Below are 23,981 nucleotides of genomic sequence, written 5' to 3'. Positions count from 1 at the left end.
GTGGGCCACGTCCCAGGGCAGAGCCGCCCCGAGTCGCAGCACGGCGCTGCCCAGCCCGCCTTCCAGAGGGATCTGGCCCCGTCTTCTTACTCTTGTTAGAAAAACGAAGGCTGTGACAGAAAATAGCTGAGAACTACATCTCGCTGATGCCAGTATACAATAATAACACGTTCAAAGATTTAATTTAGAAGACTACAAAGTCTAGCTCATATATCATAACACCTTGAAATAACACTTTAAGGTCAAATCCTGCGCATTTTTGGAAACCACCAAAACATAATGAAGTTTTACTTAAACACAGCATTTACATTTATAACGCGTTTCAGATTCTTCAAGTAAGCTAGACCACATGGCTAGGAAAATGTACTTCCCACAACATACAAATTAAGTCATATAGAGCCTTCCCTCAGCAGGCTGAACAGCCACTGGCACAAATGGAAGTCCTGTGTACGATCAAAGGCAGCATGTGGACCTAAGAATATGATTTTTTTTTTTATTTTTTTTAATTGGCAAAACATCAAATCCCACTAGTAGTTTATTTTTGTTGCCTTCCTTGCCCCTTTTCTACCTCTCCCACTTATTTCACAACGGAACATTTTTAAACCACTAGAAATCTTTGTGGCAAAGATGATGTCATACTGACACAGGATCAGGTGTGAGGTATGGTATGAATAAATACTTATCCGCAACCACATTTAATTTTCAATGGTTGGGCATCAAGAGACAAAGAAGTTCTTATGCAGACATATTTACTGAGGATTTAATTTTAAATGGTCTGCATTTAAAAGAGCAGAAACACCACACAGGGCAAGCCTGGAAGGAAAAAAACAAACTCCAAGCCTCTTTCACCTTCCTTCTGTTTTGGGGAAAGCAGTGCACAGCTCTAATGCTTGCTGCTCCTCACATCAGTAAATAAATGGTGGCACTTGATTATTTCTTCTCGTAAGTCACTGATAGCACGCAGAATAATTGTACTTTATGTGCTGCTAATACAAATCGTCCCTACGAAAATAAATGTTTTTTGCAGTAATCAAGCAGGAACTAATTTTGTACTTTTTCACAAGTAGCCATTTAGTTTGGCACTGAATGGTAATGCGTAGTAGAGAATGCGGTGTATGCTCTAACCCAAGAAAAATTAGACTTGAAAATTAATACATAGCGAAAGACAAATTTAAAGCAGCCTTCTTGTGTTCTGACACAAGAATATAAAAATGACACGAGCAACTAAAGATTAGTTTACATACTTTTCAATCACAGCTGCCGCTCAGTAACCACAATACCTTTAAAATGACATTCTATGGAAACACAGTTTGGCTGCAGCAGCAGTTACGTACGGTTAACGTGAAATTAAAAGGGCATTTTTTATTTACACACATCACACAGCTCTGAGCCCCAGCACAATTACAATGGAAAGACTTTTAGCATGATTAATTTAGAAATAATCTAGCGATAAACAGAGCGCATTGCAAGTGATTCTGCAGAGCAAATTTTTATCACCAGCCTTGGATGTCAAAACACAGTTTCAGGGACAGAGAAAGAACGAGTCACATCTTCTTGGTTAATATTTAATTGGGTGCTAAAGATTCCTCGTAAGGACCTCTGAACCATCAGTGACAGCCCCGCAAGGCAGCCCTATCCGTGGAAAAGATACCGACCCTTTCTGTATAAACTAAAATAACATTAAATTTAATCAAACCATTCAATTAATGAATCACTTCAGTGGACACTGCAGCCCAAGTCCTGTTTAATTACATAATTTTAAAAATATTTGCACACTGCAACCACTAAGATTGGCTCTGAGGTTTCATAATACACACTTAACTCTCGAGTTGGAGAACAAATTTATTTAATCAATGCAGAGCTAAGTGCAATAATGCCACTCCACTCAAACTGCGAAATCACTTAGCATATCCTGCGAGAAAAAGCAAATAAACTTTTTCGCTGCCCAAATGCAGGCTGCCTTCCCACTGCTCCCTCAGCCCCCTCCCCGCCACGGGCCTGGCAGGCTGCGCTCAGTGGGACTCCCCCCATAGGGTCGACCACCAGTCCTCGACCTCTTTCTCCTCGCCCTCTGGCTCCATCGATCCTCTCCTCCACCTTTTCCCCCCTTTTGCTCCTCCTGTGATGCTTTTCTGCCGTTTCCCCCTCGCTCTCTGCTGTGCTCTGCTTTCCCCAGCCTCCCCCCATGGGCTCTTCCCATTGCCACCTCCACTCTATCTTGCATGGGCACAGCTCCCATTCTGAATTTCCCCACCTGCTCTCTTTCTCGCTGCCGCTTGAGATGGCTGCTGTGAAAACACCTCACTGGAAAAATAAGACAAGACAAAACACAAGACAGGGTGGAGGGAAGAGACGTGAGAGAGCGAGCAGAGAAAACAGTCCAGTAAGGCCAAGCAGAACAAAACATTTCCAACAACAGCAAGGGAAGCTCCTGAGCACCAGGATGAAAACAGAATCCATAAAGCCTGTGTCCTGAAGTGGGATCTGGGCTCTCGGATGAGCGTAAGACCTCCATCTGCAGGGCAGCAGAAAACCCTGGTACTGCCCCATGCGACCCAGTGCCACAACACAGGAGAGGCTGAAAGACATTCGGACCGAGCAGTGGCCTCAAACGAAGGGAAAAAAAGCAAAGTGAAGGGTTTGTCACAGCCTGGAGACACAGCTGTGTGCACTCATACAGACTTTGCATTCATTCATATAGAGCACAGCTTTCAGGTCCTGTGGTTCTAGCACGATTTTTGGATGAAAGCTGAGCCTCAAAAATAAATAAGTCTATATTTGGCCTGCCCTGGATTCAAGAGTTCTCAGTAGTGCACTGCATAGAAACAATCTGAATTAATACAGGTTCAGTTTTCAGGGTTATAATATTCTTTACCAAGCCGATGGATGCACCTCTAAAATTCACTGCCCTGACAAATAGTAGAGCTCTTGAAAGTCTGCTTGTATTAGTTTTATGGATCTATTCTACTGCTTAAATCAGGTCTCATTAAAATTACCATCCACACAAGTTCTCCCACTGGGAAATCTACATGCCAGAGCTACTCCAGTTCCGCAGGCAGTGCTCGAAGGGGGTTGCATATTGCAAAATAGCTGCGGACGCAGCGGGGGGAGGAAGGGGAGAAGAACAAGAGGACTTCAGGACAGCAAACAAGTTACTCCTTATCCTCCTCTGATTTTAATCAGTGCAACTTTTGCTCAGGTGGTGCAAATGTATCCCTGAAAAGAAATGCTGCTGCCAGAAGTGAAAGGGGGTGGGGAGGGGAAGGGAAAAAAAGAAGTGTCCCTTAGAAAGCCACAGCCAGACTCCAACATCCATTCCAGCACTGAAATGCCAGGCTAAATATACAAACACTGCACCTGACGACTTACACTAAAGCATATGATCTGCACACTGTCCCTCCAGTTTAATTTTTAATAGGAGCAGTACTTAAATCTCAGCATTAATGCATTAATGTTCAAATGAATGCAATTAAAGACATCTCTCCAGTGCTAACGACCTGGAAGAACTCTCCACCCTTCGTATTTGTGGGGATTGTTACACACACATTCTGCAGCAGTTGTTTTGGCAAAGAAGCGAAAACCTTTGCCTTTTAAATATAAAGTAACAGGAATAATGAATAACATATCCTCTGATTTTTGTTCTGCCATGATCTATATATATAATGATACATAAAACGTTCATTTATTATTATCACACATCCTGGGAAGCAGACACGCACAATTACTTTTTCTTTTTCTTTTCTTTTTTCTTTTTTTTTTTGGTGTGTGTGCCTTACAAGGGTCATTTATCATACGGAACATCCTCCAAATAGGTAGCCCTAAAATCTCAATTTACAAAGACATTTTTTAAAGCTGAATTCCACAGACAGGGCTATGCTCCTGATGGTTAGAATAAAAACTTTATGATATTGAAATACCTGGATTTAAGGAGGGAGAAATGCTCTGCATTTCCCTTTAGCAGTTCCTGCTCCTGACAAATTAATGTCTGCCTCTTTTGTCTACCTAAATCTTACCGTATTTATTAGTGGAAGAAAAGGCACTGTCTGACTCTCTTTAGGCCAAGTCCACAAAAGGAAAGCATTTACCAAAAGGGCATTAATTTTTATCGTAACATCTGTGATTCTTGGGTGGGGAAAAGAAACACCATAAAAACCCGAGTCTGTATACACAAACTATCAGTCAGATTTTAACACTTATGCAGAATGATACAAAGCTATTTTTCTGATGTTAGCAGGTTTTTATTTTACTTTATTTTTCTTTTGCATCCCGTTTTTCAATATGTAAAATGACAAAATGCAAAAAACAAAAACACAAAAATGTGCTTGTTAGGGCTGGCCTAGTTTTCTGAAACACGCACAAAAATCAAACCCACTCAGAAGATCTTATTTTAATATGTAATAGAAGAATCTGGCAAACATTAGCCAGAGTAAGCCTAGCCAGTGAACACAGACTAACATACTAGTACTAGTCTGCTGCTTCTGAGCAAAATGGAAATTGGATCTTGTTCTTCCAACACACCAGAGCAGTTTCTTCAGCCTAAAGAGCACCGAAGGCGTGTGCACGAGGATGTGTGGCACAACCAGAAAGAACAGCCAGAGCCCCAGCATTAAAGTCTATTGTGCCCAAATCTCAAGTTCCAATCATCATATTTGCTGGCAACTTGAAAACGGGGGCCCTCTCAGTTCTTCCACCTCCAGGCTCCCCTTTGCCAAAAGGTGAGGATGGCAAAAATAAGCCACAGTTAAAAGAACGTCTCCACCCACACCTGCTCTGGCTTTTGCTTTTCCCATCATCAAAGTCAGCAGTGAGCAAAAGCCACCAAAACCCAAACAGAAGTGCAGCATTCTAAGATAAACTTTCTTTGTGCCCCAAATCTACTCCAAGTCAAGGAGTTTTGAGGCAGTGCCCAGAGAAAGTCAGACATAAAACTGCCTCTTGGGGAGAAAAAAAAGAAAAGAAAAAAAACAACCCAGACTATCTAGCAAAGAGAGACAGAACCAAAAAGCTGGAATCAGCACGGCTAAAGACTGTGATGAGGAGGGAGGAAGAGGGGGAGGACAACTACAAAGCACTCAATTATAAACCCAAAATGTTAGAAAACCAATCTCACGGTAACAATTTCTGTATTTTGGGATTACCTACGGATGAGGAAGACTCTGGCTTAATCAGCTGTCTGTGAGAATGGATCCCAACGTGCCAGAGCTGAACTCAATGGACAATCCCATTAGAGTGGAAAGAGCACGTGAAACGCCCTTGAGAAACGCAGCTAACGCACAAACAGCGAGGAAACAACCGTTAATAAATCCTTCCATTTCAAGGCTTAGGAGGCAAAGAGCAAATGTTGAAAGAAGAAGATGGGAAGGGCACAGCCACGCTTCATGAAAAGCCCACTTCTCGTGTCACACATTCCTGAGGCAGGGATCACTGCTCAGATTAAAACCCCCAGTGTTATCCCGCTAAAATAAACCTCCCAAGAGGGAAACAGCTGAGTCTCTTCTTTAAGCTACCTAAACTTAGGATATCTCTCTCTTCCAAGATAGGAGACAATAGAAGAAAAGTCTCTATAAATAGAGAGAACAGAGGAGTCTCTATAAAAAGACAAATATTGCAAAAGAAGTCTCTGTAAGTAAGAAAAAACTTGCAGAGCTTATGGATTCAGGTCCCAGAGGCACTCCAAAGCTCCTGCTTGGGCCTCTCCTTCCACCAGTGCTGCCCAAGCTCGAGCAGCTGCTCCCAGGCACAGCGCAGCCCACTGCAGGTTTACTTGGGCCGCTCTCTATCAGCTATTTGCATTTACCCAGGAAACGTGACACTGTGCCCAAACCAGTCTCCCCATCTCTGAACAACAGAGGAACCACAGAAGTCTCTGTGCTGGAACAGTCTGGGGATGGATAACCCCCAAAACCTGCTTACCCTGAGAGAGCGCACGCCCCAAGAGGCGCATGACAACAGCTGGAGACAGCATCTCAGCCTGCTATGCCTTAAGCACTGCTCAAGTTGCGTGCTGTGGGGCCACGGCATCAGGAGAAGGCACAGGGCTCAGAGCGGGCAAGCTGAGGCCCAATGCCAGCATCATCCCTGGTTATCAGCCACCAGCAGCCGCCTCACTTCAAAGGCCCTCCAGCGGTACCACCAAGCCCAATCGTGTCGGGATCTTATCCAGCCTTTAACCACGACACGCTGATGGCCATAGGCTGAGGGACGTCCCCAACGTCCCCACGGAGCAGCCTGGCACACCGGCTCCGCGCCCACCTGGCTGCGATCCGAGCACTCGCTCAGCACGAGCCTACATTTTATTCTCTCTCTTTCAAGCTTTGGCAACTGAAATCTATTATGATGTCAAAAGGTAGCTGACAACATAAAACGTATCCCGCTGAGTTGATGCTGCACGCTGCTAAATTTACAGCAACATAAGTATCATAAAAATTATAAGAACTGCAAATTAACCACTGATTTTTTAGTTCGGTGACATAAATAACAGTAAGGATCTGGAAAACCTCCAAACATCTTTACAACTGTTTAATTTGTCAAAATCTATCAAGTGCATTCCAACCACAAACCTGTCCTCTCCAGAGCATTAGTTTTCACCAGCATCAATGGCAACCAAAATAAAGCCAATATAATTACTGTATGTCATGGTTCTATGTTTTTGGGGGCTTTTTTTGAGTTTCAGTATTCCACATCAAAACATCACGTAGTGTACGGGGCACTGAAGTGTTAATGCTCCAATTCCAGGTACCTATCCCTGTACATTACAGAAGCTCTCTTGCTGCCTTGCACTGGGTGCCGGAGGTGCTTTCCTGGCCGTTCCAAGCTTTTCAGGTTTGACTCGGTCCCAGGAACTCTCTCTCTCATCTTGTCTGATTTATTAATCTCAATTTCAATTAAATTGTATTATATTTTGTTATCTTGTATTCCGGTATTATAGTAAAATAAGTTTTCCTCCATAGATTGTTGCTGCTGTTCTTTTCCTCCCTTCCTTCCTTTCCACTTTTGTGGGACCGGGGTGGGGGGGAGGGCAGAGGCCTGTTGCCCCCTGTCACGGACGTAGATTGATCTGGTCAACTCTGTGACACTGTATTCTGATGCTCCTTTCCAATCAGGCTTTATTTTCTGCTTTTCTTCTTCAGCACTTCTTTGTTGACACTAACAGTCAGCAACGTTTTAAAAACATTCATACTAAAAAGAAGAAAAAAAACCATGACTGCTTTCCCACCCTTCACAGGTTTGCCCAGAATACTCAAGAACACCCATGGCTTGTTTGCTGATTTGACTGTTCCCACTCACGTGTATCTCACGAAGCTCGCGTCAGCAAACCCTTTTATTTACTCCACTATTTGTGCACCAAGCCCCGTGAGTGCAGAGCCACTTCTCCAGCAGCTGCAAGAGAGCACGTAAAGATAAAATTCTTTGTTTTTTGGTAGGCAACATTGCTTTTCCTGGGAGAGTGGAAGGAAGCTCCTTTTTAAACACCTATTTATTTTCTTTGGTTGAATATCAATTATTGTCTTTCCTAAGACATAGAATTCCTAAAGCGATTACATTTCCTTCACAAGCACTGCAGGATTAGCAGAGTGCAAAGCCGAGATCTGTTCAGCCGGTGGTGCACCAAGTTAGGGTTGGACTGACAAACATCACAAAGTGACGTTCCTACTGTTTGATCGCTCAGGGGCTGCTAAGCTTTGCAAGACCCAACGCTCAGCTTTAGCCACGAAGAGACAAACGAGGCCTCCACGACGAGGCGGCACGCTCGCTGCAGCTGCGCGGGTGACAGAGCACGTGTAGGACACAGCCAGCCCGCTGCTGGGCTGCTGCCAGGACCTGCTGGCCAACACTCCCATGAACTGCCCCGCAGCGCTGGAGCCTGGGCTGCTCCGCGAGGCGAGGCGAGGCGGCTGTACCTGCGGCACCGCCTGAGGCCTGCGCTGCGCTGTGATGTGTTCTACCACACTGATTTCAAGACCAAATCTCGACCACAATGGCTACCCCAAATGGAAGCAGGAAAGGAAGTTGAAGGACCGGGTTTGAGACGATAGGTTAAACTCAACCCACCACACCAGCAAACACCACGCGGTAAATCTTTTAATAGAAATGGAACTACTTATGGTGCATCTGAAACATCAGGATTTATGCTTAAAACGCAGTGAAACAACCCAGAACATAACACAGCTCTAAAAATGAAGCATCTAGATTAACACGGAATTTTGAAATTAATTTTCTTACTGCTCCGTTTGCAAGAGCAGCACACTTAAACGGCCACAACTCATTCAGTGACACCCAGAGGTAGCATGCAAGCGTTATGGAATGATCTAGGTAATTCACATTTCTTTGATTAAATCTAACATAATTGCATGTAACCGGAAAAAATCACAGCAAGTTGGCTTCACGTATTGTATTGCATAAATCAGAAACAATTCCCACAAAATCTATCCTATCCAGACTATTCTAAGCAACATAAGCAACAACAACAACTTTTGAGAGATTGTGATTCTCACTGTGGTGCAATGAGTAACAAAGAAAGCACGTTTTTTATTCTGGTTTGCACTGGTGATACGCGTTTCTTCTTTGACTAAACCCTCTGTGACTCAGTTCTGCCGGTTCACAACAATGAGTTCTCATGTTCCCCCTACACAGAAAAAAAAAAAAAAGGAGAAAAAAAAAGAAGGTTCAACTCTGTTCCCAGCTCACACCCAAGGGAAGACTTCGGGGTGCCTGCAGCTTCTGCAACGTGTCAGACCCTGCAGCGAGGTGCCCTGCTCCCTTAGAGGAGTCCCAGTCGCAGCAGACAGACCAGTACCACGAGACACCATCTGCAGATGGAAAGCCAAAGCAAAACAAAGTCCCACAGGTAGGAGAGCGGGACTCAAGCTGGAAGGATGTTTCACACTTGGTGCAGGCAAAGATGGGTTTAGCCGGGGCAACTTCCCTCAAAACTCCAAACTTAGCAACGAGTCTCTGCGACCATCCCCCTCTGAAGTTCCTGAGAAGGCCAACCACAAAAGCTGCTTCTCGTGCTGGGAAGAGAAAAGGCATTTTTTGCACTCTGAACCAGGTTTTCAGACTTAAGTTTCTCTTTCCAGTAATGCACGATACAAAGGCCACAGCAGTTTTGAGCTCCACAATGCCTCATGTTTTCGGGCCCAGAGACTTAATTACAGTCTCTTCTAATTGGCACACGGTACTAAACTATAAATATTAATAACATTAACCAAAAGAACCTGATTAAGATGGCAAGCTGAAGACCGAATCAATAAATCAACAGTAATCTTTTTTCTTAATCACAGCAGCTACTCCACCCTTGTTATTGATCTTTTTCTTCTCTTGCCCTATTTCACTGTCATCTCCTGAATCTTGACTGGATGAGTTGAAAACAATCACACACCAAGGCAGGACGAGGCACACTTCAGCCCCACGCCGCTTCCAAGGCACAGCGCACTGCAGGACGCTGCCCGGAGCAACCTGCCGCTCCTCAGCTTCTCCCTTTGCTCATCCCAGAATCCTCCTAGCAGACTCAACGACCTGGCAAGTATGTGGGCAGCCCGACTTTGCTGTTTAATTAAGAGGTAGCTGTGATAGATCTGCCCCCCCCCCCAGCCACAAAGATTTATTAGGGCACAGGTTTAAAGGAGCCTTCATTTAAGGAGCGTCATCTGAAAACCAGTACGAAAACCAACCCATGCATCTTCTTGAGACGTATCTGTTGATCAAATATTTTACTCCAGTGCTCCTTACAGCGTCACTATGGTACTTGCACATGTTCACCCCAAGTATAAATCTCCAGCATACCCTACATGCCTCTGAAGCAGCTTTCTTGGAAACGGCTTTATTGTGTTCTAGTAAACTTCACTCGTGTTATTTATTTTCCTTTAAAAGACAAGTTGCACTTCACTGTATTTGTTCCCAGAAAAGACAAGTTTCTGCCTATCAAAAGACAAGTTTACTGCAAGGACTCTTGTAATAATATTGATAATGGGTAGAAATTACACATTTTATAAGGGAGAAGACAAAGCACTTTGTGTTTTATAATAGTGGTGCTGATATCATAGTTTCTCCAAACTCTGCTTTCACACAAAATTATAGCCTTCTCTCCTGAGTGACCTAACCCACGACTGTTTAGGAGAGATATAATGGGCCACACTGTCAACTACAAATCAACAAATGCGCTGCCTTCACTGGAGCTTTTGCAGTTGCTTCCTAGGTGTTGTAGACTGACGATCAGACCCAGTATTTTCAGTGGAGGGCTAATGCATGCTGCTGAAGGAAAACAATTCAGGCTAGAAAATACACCAAACAAACGTACAAATTTTGAGAGTATAAAAAAGAACCTTCAGGTTATGAGCTGAAAAGAATCAGACATTTTACTAAACAGACAGCAATAGCAAATATTACTGAACAAAGGAAAAGGAAACCGAAACACGCTGAGAAAGATAATCAAGAAAGAAATGTGAAATGTGCTTATAGGATTGTAAGCTCAAGCGATTAAAGATCTTCAGCAAGCAGGACATCCCACCTAGAGCCATTGCTCCTCACTTGGATCCTCACACATCACATCCTGCAACTCCAGATCCAAGGATCTAAAAGGGTCCACCTCCCTCCCTTCAATCTGCTGCCTGTGCTCTGGGTGCCCACTGGGGTACAGCCCAGCACACATACACCACACAGCCTTCATTTCGCTGAAGTTACAGCAGGAGGGAATATTCAACTAATACTTTTTTCCACTTCCCTCCCCCCCCAGCCCCAAACAGAACAAAGCAAGGGAACAGATCCCAGGCTGTGTCTTAGGAGCAGCAGCAGGTCCCTGAAGTGGGCGAGATATACAAATGGTATGACACAACTTGCAAACACCATCTAGCAGGTAACGACAAACAAACAGCAGTAGCTAGTTAATGATGATCTGCAATAATGTCAGGGAGGCTTGTTCCCATGTAAGTAACCTGCCACACAGTGGATACAAATTGTCTCTGATTTGATAGCACCTACTGCGGAGAGGAGCGTTATCAACATGCGAGCTTGCTCAGATAAATGGAGTATTATTTCCCTGTGCTGCTACTGTCACTTTCTCTGGTCCATCAGCCCCTTTCTTAAACTGATTGCTATTTTTATTACACTTCTTAAAATATGAAGAGGGAGACTCCTTTTCCTGAAACGTACCAGCTGGATGGATGACGCCTTTTAAATAATATTCTTTTCTTGTTGTCCCTGATCCTTGCAAGGTTGTTGCTTACTTTGGAGGGGGAAACAAAATAGAAGTGGCAAGCCATATCTCTCCATTCCAAAGGGAGTGGTTTCCCATGAAAAGCATAGTTTTGTTCCCTTGCTATTTCCTTTCTGCGCTGCAGACAAGCAGGCAGCAGAGCCACTGCTAAAACCGACCGCAGCAGCCAGAAACAGCGCTCACACAGAGGATACCTGCTGCAGCTTGTGGGCAGCAGGTGGCCTGCTGGGGGGCAAGAGGAAGGATCTGGATTGAGACACCGCTCCTGCATTCTGAGCTCACCAGGAGAAAAATTATTATGAAACAAACTTTTTGCAGTCTAAAATTAGGGGAGATGCTATTGCAGAGGAAAATAACTTCCAGCTTTATTTTAAGAACTGAAATTGTGTTTCCTGCTTCCATTGCTCAAGTTCTTCTGGAAAGGAAGTCTCCCCCAAGGAACGGACAAAATATAGAAAACCTTGTGGAGTCAAAAATGTTCTCTCCATGCTTCTGTAAAAATAAAATATAGTGCCTGGTAGAGAACAGTGGTTTCACTGCAGAAGATACAATGCCGAAGAAAAAAGAGTGCTCACTAATACAATAGGTGATTGTACTCAGAGATCTACCACGTAAGTTACTCCGAGGGCTCTCAACCTTAAACTTGGAAAGCCTAAGACACTGGAGCCATGATATATAAAGTAAGACCCGAGTTCCAAATATTTGATTTAGCAAAGCAAATATGGTTGTTTTTATTGGGTGCAACAAGCATTTTTCACAGAGTGAAGAATTATGGTAAACATCTGCTAATCATACTCACAAAAGAGGTCATTGTGTTTAAATCCAAGGTCATATTAATAGCTATATTTAATTAATAAAGCCCAATGGTAATATTACCCAAGTTTCCAACAACGTCTGCTTCCTGACACTCAAGGACCTATTCATTAATGGGCCACTTCTATGGGTTTTTCTTGATACTGCTGCTAAAATCTCACAAAGCTTTTAGGCCGCACAACAGAGGCCTGACTTAGAAGTAAACTGCATCAAGTCACACTGCGTGTCTCTGAGGTACTGTGCCACGTGGACGGCGTTTGTGAACACGCTCACAGAAGTACCACAATTTGTGATACACCTGAGGCAGCCTCACGCTTGGCTGCTTCCCATCTCTTCTCTCACCCAATGCACTGGGTGCAATGACCACACACGCTCCTCAACTCAGAGATAATATTCTTTGTTCGACTGTTGTTGCCTAGGTGTCAGTGGGACGTGCCACGAGAGGCTCTTTAGCTTGAAAGGGGCAGAATTCCCAGCTTTTCAAGAGAAGCTGCATTTCCTCCATTCTTCCAGCCCACCTTCGCTTCGACCTGCCAGGGTAATTTCTCAGCACGTTTACAGGTTGCACAGACCTGGTGAATTACTGCCCAAAGTTTCAGTAGCTCTCGTTCACTTTGCCTGCTGAAACACACTGTTGAGGCGTTGCTGATCTCAAACAGGAAAATGAACCCGATTTTCGCTTACTCAGGTGTTAAACAGCACAGCTTTTTTCAAATCTCAGGAGGTATCCTGGATGAAACTGATACAAATGAGAAATGAATCAGATCTCACATCTTCTAATGTTCAATTGTTTAAACCCAAGGAAATTGAGATCTATTGAGAAGTATGTTTTCTTGCAGGCCCTAACTTCCTCATGTAACTGCAGTCATTGATGTTTATAGATCTTTTTCTGTGAAAGATAAATCTATCCTGTTACATGAAAAATCCTCGAATGCACGTATGTTTTTTTCACTAAATTTCCATATCCTTCACACTTGAAGTTAATTTTTCTTCCCCACAACGTATGTGAACGCCATGACAGTTTATACATTGTGCACGAGCTCCATACACCGCACTGCACTATCTCCACGTACCTACAGACACTGCAGTCACGCCATTCCCAGTTCATTACAGAACCCTGCACACTTCTATGCATCAGATCTCCTAGCTTTTGTAGAACCAAGTTGTTTTCTGCCCAACAAGTCCTGAAACAAAAACAGCTGCTCCTGTATCTCCGTACACAGGCAGACCAGTCGAGTCAGACGTCTGATACGCACAGCCTCTCCACAGAACTGGCAAGTAAAACAGCAGACGAGTTTACACACAAATTGATGGCTTTGGGTAGTAAGTCGCACTAGCGTAAGTAAGTCGTGAGCAATAAATCTTCAGCTGAAGTAATTCATTAGCCATTTTGGCATCACACATGAAACGCATCACTTTGATCTAATGTATTCCAGTGCACTCTGCTATCATCTGCACTGACTGTGCTTTGTTGAGATGAAGGGCTTTATAATCCAAATCAGAAAGTGATGCTTCTGCACTGATGCTCTAATTCAGAAGTTATAATTAACAGACTTACTGCTAATCAGATCTCATCATACCTCCCCTTAGGCCCCAGTTGTGAGAAACAACAGAACAAACGGCCAGAGGTGCCTCAAAACAGCGCCTATATTTATGTCTTCAATTTTGTGTGTTCAAACCCTTGTCTTCATACAGCTGAAATTGGTAGGAAACAATCTCACAGTTAAAACACATGCATAGAAATCAGGAGGCCTAAGGTCTGCTTCCACCTTTGCATCTCCTTGTGCAAACTACTCGAGACCAAGTTTTCAAGGCAGGGAATAGCCAGATGCCTACAGAAAATGCACACAAAGGATGGCACCGACTGCTCACCAGTGCTGTGCATCTGCACAACTGCAGCATCCCACCACCTCAGCACTTTGTCATGCCAGTTAACCGCAAGTTCCCCTCATGATTTGGTAAGGGCTGCCTCAGTGCTGGCTGCCCGAGTCCCACATCTCCACTGAAGGGTTTAATACCTTCTTCATAGTCTCTGTAGCCTTTCAGTGGAGCCCATCACAGTAATTCTTTGGCTTGGAAGGCGCATCCCCACATTAATACAGGTACAGTCATATTCAGGAAGTTTTCAAAGCAGATGAACTCACAAATCACAGACAGCATGCTCCTGCCTATGGTTACAGAAGGATTACCCAAGGCTTCTCCAGCCGTTGGCTCATCCCTGACCTCCATTTTCTTCATGCCTGTGGTCAGACCAAAGCTAGTAGCTATAAGGCCACACACGAGCTTGCCAACAGCTGAAGCTCTGCCACCAGCTCCTGGAAAAATGCACAACTGTCAGCACGGGGAGCTGGGCAGCTGCCTCAGATCCCACCCAGCAGCCCAGGACACCGAGCTGGTGGTACAAACTCTCCTCATCATTCCCAGCATCACTCTGCCCAAACACAGCTGGGGTAAAGGGCTGGGTTTGGAGCAGGCCCTTCACTCACCCTGCTCATAAATAGAGGATGGGCACAGCCAGCCCTGACCCCCATCCTGACATTAACGAGCTGAAATAGCACCAGCAGAAATGAAGAACTGTGCTCTGAGTCGGCACTCGTGTGGGAGCAGACAGACCTGAATCAGTGCCGAGCTCCCGAGCCCTTCCAGGGGTGTTCACATCTCAATTTAGAACTCAGCTAGCACCAGCTGAAACAGAGGTATTCCATATGAAGCCACAGACAGTCGTACTGCCCTATGAAACTACCATACTCTAGGTTAAGGTGATGCCAAATGCAATTTAGAGATTTTGTTAAAAAAAAGTTTGGGTTTGTTTGTGTATTTATATGGTTGTTTTTTTTTTGGTACAGAGCAGAAAACATGAGTTAGTGTGCACCTGGTTCAGGAGAAATATTGTTCTCAAAAACGTGGCTTAATTACCCACGATGGAGCCAGCAGCACGCCAGCAGTATCAAACCCAGACAGAGCAGCACTTCCCAAGAAGTTTCTGATACATTTGTTGCACTTTTATATTCCTGAACGTGGAGTCAAAACTGGTCCAAAAAAACCAAAAGCACAGCACAGGGAAGTGCACTGCACACTAAGCATGGGATCCTAAGCTTAAGTTTATCCCCTGTGCCAGTTTGTATTTTTTATGTAAATTCACATAGCTGCCTAGAAAGGAACCACAGGTTTCCATTAAGCCAAACTTTCTTCTGAATTAAAGAGTAAAAAGTGCAAATTCACTGCTTAAGAATTAAATGAATGTATTTTTATTGCAGCATGAACACGTTTTTTGTAAAGTGAACAAGAACTCACAGAGTCAAGAAAGCGTTTATAACTGTAACACTTATTCCTGTACAATATATATATTCTGCTTTAATAAAAACAGAACCCAACCATTCGCTATCAAAAATCACAGCACAAAATTTGTATGTTTTTCTCAAAACAGAAATTCTTACTCATTTTCCATGCTGCACACCCAAGCTCCTGTTCACTGGAAATAGGACATTGTTTTCTTGGGCTTTTCTTTTTAAACAGTATGGAAACAAAAAATAGCAGAGGGTGTCACTGCAAACACATCAACATGTACCGTAAAAATGAAAACAGATCTGATTAACTCAGCTTAACGAACACTTCCAAGTTCCTTATCAGTACCTGGGATGCATCTGGCAGGGAGCTTTCCCACCCCTAGAGGAAGTGCCAGGGGTGTTCCCCACTCCCAAGGGTAGGCAAGGTTGGGTGGTTTGTCCTGTTGTGATTTAAATACGATGTGATCCTTATTCGGTGCTATGGAGTCTGCTCGGAGCATGCCAGTACATGTCAGCTTTCCCTTCACTCTGTAAGACAACATCCGCCTCCATGCAGAGTTCAAAAATACTTGATGATTTAAGCCAGCTTGCTACACTTAGGTTAGAACACAAAGCAGACTGCAGTGCTCAATATCAGGATCAGCATTTTTCCCCCCACTTGTGAATACTTATACTTAGATCAAATAGGCTTTTGGCATTATTTTTACATGCCTACATCCAAGCCTAGCGGTACTAGAAATCCTCTCTTCAGTATCATCATCTGAGGATAAAGACATGAGACTTCCCATTCTCCAAGGACTGCCAGTCTCCTTAAACATAAATCTGCTATTGTGCTAAAGACACAATCTCTAAGGATTTCTATCTCAAAAGAATAAGGAAAATAGCCCAATAACCGAGAAAATGGAGCAGTTTCAGAGATTGGTGTGTTCAAGTAATATATAGCAATTATGTGGTTGGATGAAGGTAAGAAAGGGAACAAAGACAGAAGTTAACATTTTTTTGGAACTGAAGGGGAAGTCTGAGTTGGGAACATAACAGCATCCCCAGAAATTGCCAAATGCAGAGGGCAGCCGGGGAGGCAGCTCAGCACCCACTAGAGCCATGGACTCTGCTCCACGGAGCTCCACATCAAGCTCTGGCATCAAGAGGTAGAGAAGCATGGGGTAATCTCACCCACTAAGGGGCAAAACAGTGCAAAACTTGGGAAGCACCGTATGCTTGATTATGACAGCTGCCACGTCAGCTACAAAACCTCACTCACCCCTCTGGACAATTAAGCAATTCAGGGTGTATTCCATTCACACTTTTTTCCACAAGCGGGTGCGTAATTTCGCCTTGCTAAGCAGGCCCTGAGAAGCACTATCCCACAGGAATCATTTCATTATTTCTCTAAGTGCCACGTGCAGGGCAGCAGCACACACAGCACGTGTGGTGCACTGGGTGGTCTCACTTCCAGCACTAACATCCAGACCACAAGAAGGGGGTTGCTCCAGCACATGTCCCATTTTTTGCTCTGCTTCTGGAATCCAGGAGGCTGATGTTTTCCAAGGTGATGCAGAGCAGAGCCTGAGCTACCAGATCTGGCACAGCCCTCCTGATTTAGGGCTGCTGGGCACCTGGGGCAGCGCTTTGAGGGAGTATCACCTTTATTAACGGCTCAGCTAGGAGCTTGGAGCTCACAGCAGGCACTTCATATTTAAGGAAGCGGTGAGAATCATTAAGACTGAGGACACACAGGCTGTGTGTGGTTAATCTCACCAGCATATGCCACTGCCCCGGTCTCAATTTCCTAAGCAGGGTTGGGAAACCTTCCAGAGCCCAACTTCACAGGGAAAGGCAGAATGGCAGAGAAGCACTGAGATGAGCAATGGTGCTGCTGCCCCGCCACCAGTGGAAGCAGCGGCCTGGGAATGGGCAATGCTCGCTGGAAAGCAAGGCCAGAGAGAGAAGGCTTTGTGCTAGCAGGGATCTGTCGTGCGTGGCAACACAGGCTTCAGGTTAACGGACACTGAGGCAGCACCACTGTATGAAATCACTCCTGTGCTTCCCTCAGCTGCTGTAAGAGGCTGCAGCGACTGCACGGCACGGTGAAGGGAGGCGCAGCCCAGAGGCTCCAGCTCCAGGCGCACCAAGGCAGGGCAAACAGCACACTGCCATCCCTGGTAAAGGTGCAAGATTCACATCAGCTTCACAGAGGATCAGCCCAAACACACCAGCTAGGTAATCAACAACAACAACAACTTTTCTTTCCCAGGATTAACTACAGAGTGCAATTCGCTCGCCTTTTTTTTCTTCTTCTCTCACTATGACTACGTACAAGCAAACCTCCCGGCAGAAATTACTTGCATTTTAAACGTTATCGCTAATCTGCAATAGAGTGCGTGTTTCTCTAGCAAAGTCATTAAAACAGGCACGGGTCAGGATGCTGAGGCTGCATTCATGATTCTTTATAGTTACAATGTTAGTAAAGTATTTACTAAATTGACTACCACCTACTTCAAGTTAAATTTGCTGACAGATAAACTGAGCATAACCTCTGGCATTTTCAGATGTTTTCTTATGAATAGATATATTTTGCATGTTTTTGCATGCTAGGCCCTTTCCGAAATGCTGATTTGATCTCTGATATAAGGGCTTACTCACCCCCTTGAAGGTACAGAAGAAAGGCAGCAGTAGCTCGCATGTGGGTGAATGAGAGTGTAATGTATAGAAAGCATAAAACTGACTCTTTTCAGATCATTTCAAATTCAAAAGCAGCAAAAGAACACTGAAAATTCTGCACTATTTCTGCACTGGTTAAAAATAATTAAGAAAAGTCCTGCTGAGATTTTTTTAAAGGGAGATATAAAAAGAATATTATTTGCATAGTCACAAATCATGCTAAAATTATTCTTCAGCAAAAAAGACCACTCATTTCACAAGGGCAGTCCAGCTTCAAGAGACTGCACTATCTGTTAGCATCCTATTTTCAAAACAGACATCTCCGGGCAGATTTGTTACAGTTTTGTAGATGCTAATGTGTAAACAGATTGTAAAATTATTTGGGGGCCTATAATAGGATTTAATGCGTTTAAGAGGTAGTCTTATACCTCTTTAACAAAGAGGCTTACAATACGGTAAGAATGTATCACAAAAAATATAATGCTTTTAACAGATAAATCCTCTTGGCAAAGGCTGTAATCTTTCAAACTTAATTGGTGAACTCATTAACGAACAACTGCCACTACAAGAAGAAAGACTATTGTCAGCGACTTATCGGGCAGTGAGATAACAAACTTAATTATATTGTTTTTAGTGGATTTACATTTGCTTCCTTAGGACACTAGATTTTCCAAACAGTATTTCCTTGGCTGTATACCATTTTCTTTTCGCCTATAAGAGGAAGGCAAACGTATCTGCAGCAAAGAAGGGAAGACGAAAACCCAAACTGTCGCTGCTTTGAACTAAGCATAACACAGTACTAAAACTTCTGTCTTTATTATCTACTTGTAAAAAGTTATAAGCCTGTAAACTAGTTAATTTATGAGCCATGTTAATCATTTGTTCACATTTGATCTGAGGTTTAGCAAACACGGTTTCCTGGGACATGGGAGGATAATTTGCAGGTCCGGCGTGGCTCCTGAGGGGGCACTAACTAATCTGACACCGAAACATGACATTGATGGCAGGCACACACTAATGACCGCGCCGCTAGATGCTCCTGTCATCCTGTCGTGGCAGTGAAAAGCAACTTTCTTCTTACTGCCAAAAAAGTGCAGAGTGGTCAGACTAATTATTCAGACATGCACTGTAATGAGAATCTGAGTGCTCCTTCCCAGCGCACCAACCGCTCGCTAAGGCCCCATTTGTCTGATACGGTGCCTGATTAGAATTTGTTTCTTGAATAGTAAAACCACAGCTTAAAATACAGCGGAAAGGATAAACAGCCTTTTATTCTGCATAAAACTCCAAAAGTGGCCATTTTGGTTTCAAGCTTTTTTTTTTTTTTTTTGTCATTTATTTACACCACAAGAACAGAAAATTGGATTAATTTTTAATAGTACTTCTTAACATATACATCTTCATTGAGTTGTACTGTTGGAATCTGTCAGGACATAAATCCTGAAGACAAAGAGTGGCTCAGAAGGTATTTTATTTTCCTTCTTTTAGGAGAAATGACATTTGCTAGAACAGAAATTCGAACCAGACAAATCATAGGTTGAAAAAAGTGCCTGTCATTCTTTCTAAATGGTATTGTTAGGCCAACTGATTCCTCAGCATGAGCTCTGAAAGGATGTATGAGCTTTACACATCACAGAGTGGTTTGGATGGAGAAATAGAAGCAAGAAAAAAAAAAAAAGAGTAAGAAAAGTTGAATGATGTTTCCTAAATTCTACATTTATTCTTCACTGTGGGTTCTAATCCAGCACAGACAACAAGGTGTACCACAGCTTTGTACCTGTGTTAGCCTTACAAATCTGTAATTTGCAATTTGCCATACCGCAAAGCAAAAAGAGAGCAACGGAACCAACAGGGTTACATAAGCTACACATACAGGCTGAAGATACGTTAGCACCCTGTAAAGGAGCCCATATTTCTAAGGGTAACACTCAGCTCTTTCTGAAAAGCAAGCCCTTCTAAGAGCGTTTCAAGTAGGCCACCCAAAGTCTCACACACGCTACTGAGTCATTTAGAAAAACGTAATAAACTCGAAAGTGTTACACACAAAGGTGAAGGAGACACGCGCTGCAGTACCACCCCAGGACAGCTTCCACCTTTCCTGGCTAACAGCTCACACGAGCTCTGCAGGAATTCAGCCGGCCATCACAGCTCGTGCGCTGCAGTCCAAGTGCTGGAAATGGGTGAAGGACGGTGGGCGCCGCACTGCAGCCCTGACCCAGCTGCTCTGGCTGCTGCGCTCCTGCCAGCAGCTCACCGCAGAGCTCACTTGCACACAAAGACCTGTGTTAAGAGTGGCTGGATTTACGCGGCCCTCAGTTCTTGTGCTGGTTGGCTGCCCTTTGTCAGCAACCTGCAGCATCTGGAGCAGGTTGGAACTGCTAGGCCCTGAAGCAGGGACCCTAGTGAGAACAGGCCTGCTCCTTCCCCAAATCCAGTGGGCTGCATAGCACCAGGCACCTTTTGCAGCCCCAGATATCCCAAATACCCATTTCCAAGCGTAGTGCCACAAATCTGTTACCACATGGCGCAACTTCCGAGATGAAAGTGAAAGCACGTGTTTTGTGAGCCAAAGCAATACAACGTAAATACTGGGTACACGCTGTTACATGCCACTTTGCAGTGCAACATGCGAAGGGCACATGAATCATTAACGAGAGAACAACTCTGGCACCTACCCCAGAAATACCTCCATCAGCACTGAGCAGGAAAGAAGAGATCAAAAAGAGATCCCAGAATCATAAACGGAGGCTCAGCTCCTGCAGAAAGATACGCTTAGCAGCATTCATCTCTTTGGAAAATAGAGGCGCTGTATCCAAGATACGGCACCGCTAACATTTTCCACATGGCTGGGGATGGATTGGTGAGTGGCCTTCTCCTAAACAACATCATCTATACGTGCCAGCTGTTGGAAAAATGAAGACACGATGCATTTTGCACTCTGTTCTCGTAAACCAAAGGTATTAATTCAGACAGACGAAGGGGAGAGAGGCACCGAGTTTATTTCAAAGCAGGTTTCGCCACGCTTGGCCACGTCATGTGGCCGTGCTGCAGCAGCCTCATCGCCCAGCTGGAGAGTGAGGAAGGACCCTTCTGTATCTAGCCTGACTGGGCCAGCCATAGCAGCGACAACTAAAAACTCAAATGTCCTTCTGTCAGTTTAACTGTTAGCTTGCAATGGATTCGGTTGTACTTCCCATTTGGGGCAGGTTCTCCCCAAGGGCTGACTAAGAAATGTTGGGCAAGAGGAAGCAGCAACCACCAAATAACATTAAAAAAGGGAAAAAAAAATAAGTAATCTCACTGCCAGCTTCTGAAGAGGAGGCAGGATCTCTCTTGCCACCCCCAGGGTGTGCAGTTGGAAGACAGCTGCATCACAGTCCCACTGCTGAAAGCGGGGGACCCTGCTGCTGGAAAGAAGCTGGGGTGATGGGAAACCCATCTGGGCAGCCAGAAGCACCAGTGAGGGCATCCCATCCTCTCCCCCATTCCTTTGCCTCCCAGGCTGCCTCACAGAAATGTGAAGCACAAAGGATGCCTGTTCCTAGGGAGTAAGAACAGGGGAGAACAATGCTCCACCGGGACTCTTAAACACTCAAAATGTAAACCTGTTCTGAGCTCATCTCTTAGGAACCTACAGCAGTTTGATCACAAATGCCATTTAGCTAATTCATAGATAGAATATGAATTTAGTTATTCAAGAATAAGTAAAACTTGCTGTTTTCTTCCTTTGCTGGACACAAAGAAGTGCTCCTTCTGATGTGGCCCAGACCAGACAAAAATCTACGTAGGAAATTACTCAGAAGACTGGCTTCAGGCTAAGCATAAATCACTACATAAACTAAAATAAGAGATGATTCCACTGCGTTGATCCACACCGTCAGTAATCACCATAGCCTTCTGCTGTGCTTCAGGGGACTCCAGCATACCAGAAAACACAAACAAAAGCTTCTAAATCTCCATTTGCCACCTTTTCTCATCCTTGTGGCACTGTGAGACAAAAGATGCAAAATACACTTAAACTTGGACTAAAGGTATTGATTCCTCCACGTTCAAGAGGATCCAGAATTACACAGAAAGGTCTTTCTTGCCTGACCCAAATCCTCTGCCCTCTGTTTCACCATGGGCAGGCTGCAGTCCTGTGAGGTGCTGAATCCAGAGGCACCTGGTTGCCAGCCCAGGAGAAGCAGCACAGAATACAGGCTGGCTTCTGTCTTCGCCACAAACCTGTCTCTTTCTCTTCTAAAATACAAGATGGGTGTGTGTGTGTGTGTGAGACATTGCCCTCAGTCTTCTGGGATTCTGTTTGTTTGTTTTTAAGTATTTTAGGAAGTTATGCTTCCATGTAACGTACGAAGGTGATTTGATGTGGTAATTACCTATTACATTTGACAAGGTAATTAATGTGGCAAAATACCACTGTACAATGTGTAAACTTAGTTTGCTATCATCAAAACACGTCTGCTTAGGAAACTGTTCTGTCTGGAGAAAAAAAAGAAAAGATGGAAAACTCCCAATTATGCATATTCTCTCATCTAGAAAACATAAAGACTGACCTTCAGCTTCAAATATGTTCTGGACCAAACAGGCATTCTCTGGACAGAGAACTCTAAAAACAAGTGAAAAAAAAAAAAAAGTTAGCAACACCTTCCAGGAGCAGTACAGAATTTCACTGAGATCTTTAGCATCTCAGATAGAAATGCCTGAGACTTCAATGCCAATGGTTTCTTCACAGCTCAAGAATACTATATCCTCAAAAACAGTTCTCTTTTCAGAAATTCCCCTCCAATTATCAGGTATCAACTCAGAATGAAGGGAAATGAAAATCAGCATATTGCTGAAAAGGTGCACAGAAATCTCCAGTCAATCACATTAAATGCTCTGATGACTTTGTCTCCATCCAAGCCATCCAAGCTTGCAATGACATGAAGGAGAAGTCAAAAGAGATGTGCTGAGCTAACTATAAAGTAACAGAAACAAAGGAAATACTGTAAATGATACTAGTATGAACAAGTTAAATATTCTTAAGTACAGCCTACAATCAATGTGCGTGGACCTATGGAAAACAGAAACACCTCCTTGACTGAAGCACCCAAAATAAAATCAAAAACCTTCAGCCGCATACAGAGAATCTTCCCTGAGCTTCACCCAGCAAGATTAATGCCTACTTCCAGATCTGATTTCCACTTCTGCTGTTTATCTGCTGAAATGTCCTGAGCAGTTTATGGTTTGAAATAATCTTGAACACGATGTAAATCTCTCTGCACAGAGACCAGCAAATAAGAAAACAACGCAAACTTCCAGATACCAAACCCAAGTGATTCAGAAGCAAAGGCATCCAATCTGCACTGCCATATTATTATAAATTCATTATTCTTCTTTGGGACAACATCCTCCGTTACCTTTTAACAAGAAAACCCAGAATCTAGTCTGAAATCCTTATTGCCAAAGCAGCCCTTGGAAACACAGCAAAGACCCACTGGGGAGGCATTTTTAGCAGTTCTGTCTTTGCACTGGAGGCACTGTCTCCACAGTAAGCGCCAGACACCAGAAAAACTTGAATCTACCAAGTCAGTATGAAAGACTGATGTGTGGCTGGCAGGACCGAAACCGCTCCCTCCATCCCTGGACACAGCAGGGCACCACGGGCTCGCTGTCTGGCTCCTGGGCACAGCACGCACCACGAGCAGAAGCACAGCTCCACCAGTACAGCCCACTGCACCCAGGGCCCCTCCTTGCCCGCTCTCCCTCCCCTGCCCGGCTCCCGGACCCAAGCGAGGTGCCTGCCAGGAGCAACGTGAGCCCAGCTCTTTTCACACCCAAGCATGAAGTGGCAGACAGGAGGAAAACCTCTCCTTTCCACAAGTTCTTCTGTTACTAATAGTCTTGATTTTATTACACAGAGGTGAGAAACAAAACCCAGCATTTGACTGAACTGGAAAAAAAGAAAAAAGTTAAAGAAAAGAGTGCTTTCTGTGAGGTATGCTCCTCTGAACGATTCAACAGGC

At 44.1% G+C, this 23,981-nt stretch overlaps 1 protein-coding gene across 6 annotated transcripts in view; it reads right to left on the bottom strand.

The window, feature by feature from the left end:
* Positions 1 to 23,981, bottom strand: part of FOXP1 (forkhead box P1) — a 334,704-nt gene that overhangs the window by 207,554 nt on the left and 103,169 nt on the right. For 4 of the 6 annotated variants that reach the window (XM_042823158.1, XM_042823146.1, XM_042823145.1 and 1 more), the window contains one exon: positions 22,530 to 22,582. The exons of the other annotated variants lie outside the window; for them this stretch is intronic. The gene's annotated coding sequence lies outside the window, so the exon portion shown is untranslated. The remainder of the gene's footprint in view (positions 1 to 22,529; positions 22,583 to 23,981) is intronic. 6 annotated transcript variants of the gene reach the window in all.

Source organism: Centrocercus urophasianus, unplaced genomic scaffold, assembly GCF_019232065.1.
Source record: "Centrocercus urophasianus isolate 14NV4802_14NV808 unplaced genomic scaffold, USGS_Curo_1.0 seq_22, whole genome shotgun sequence".
In the NCBI taxonomy this organism is placed as follows: domain Eukaryota; kingdom Metazoa; phylum Chordata; class Aves; order Galliformes; family Phasianidae; genus Centrocercus; species Centrocercus urophasianus.
Note: the sequence above shows the minus strand (reverse complement) of the source record. Positions and strands in the feature narration are given on the sequence as shown.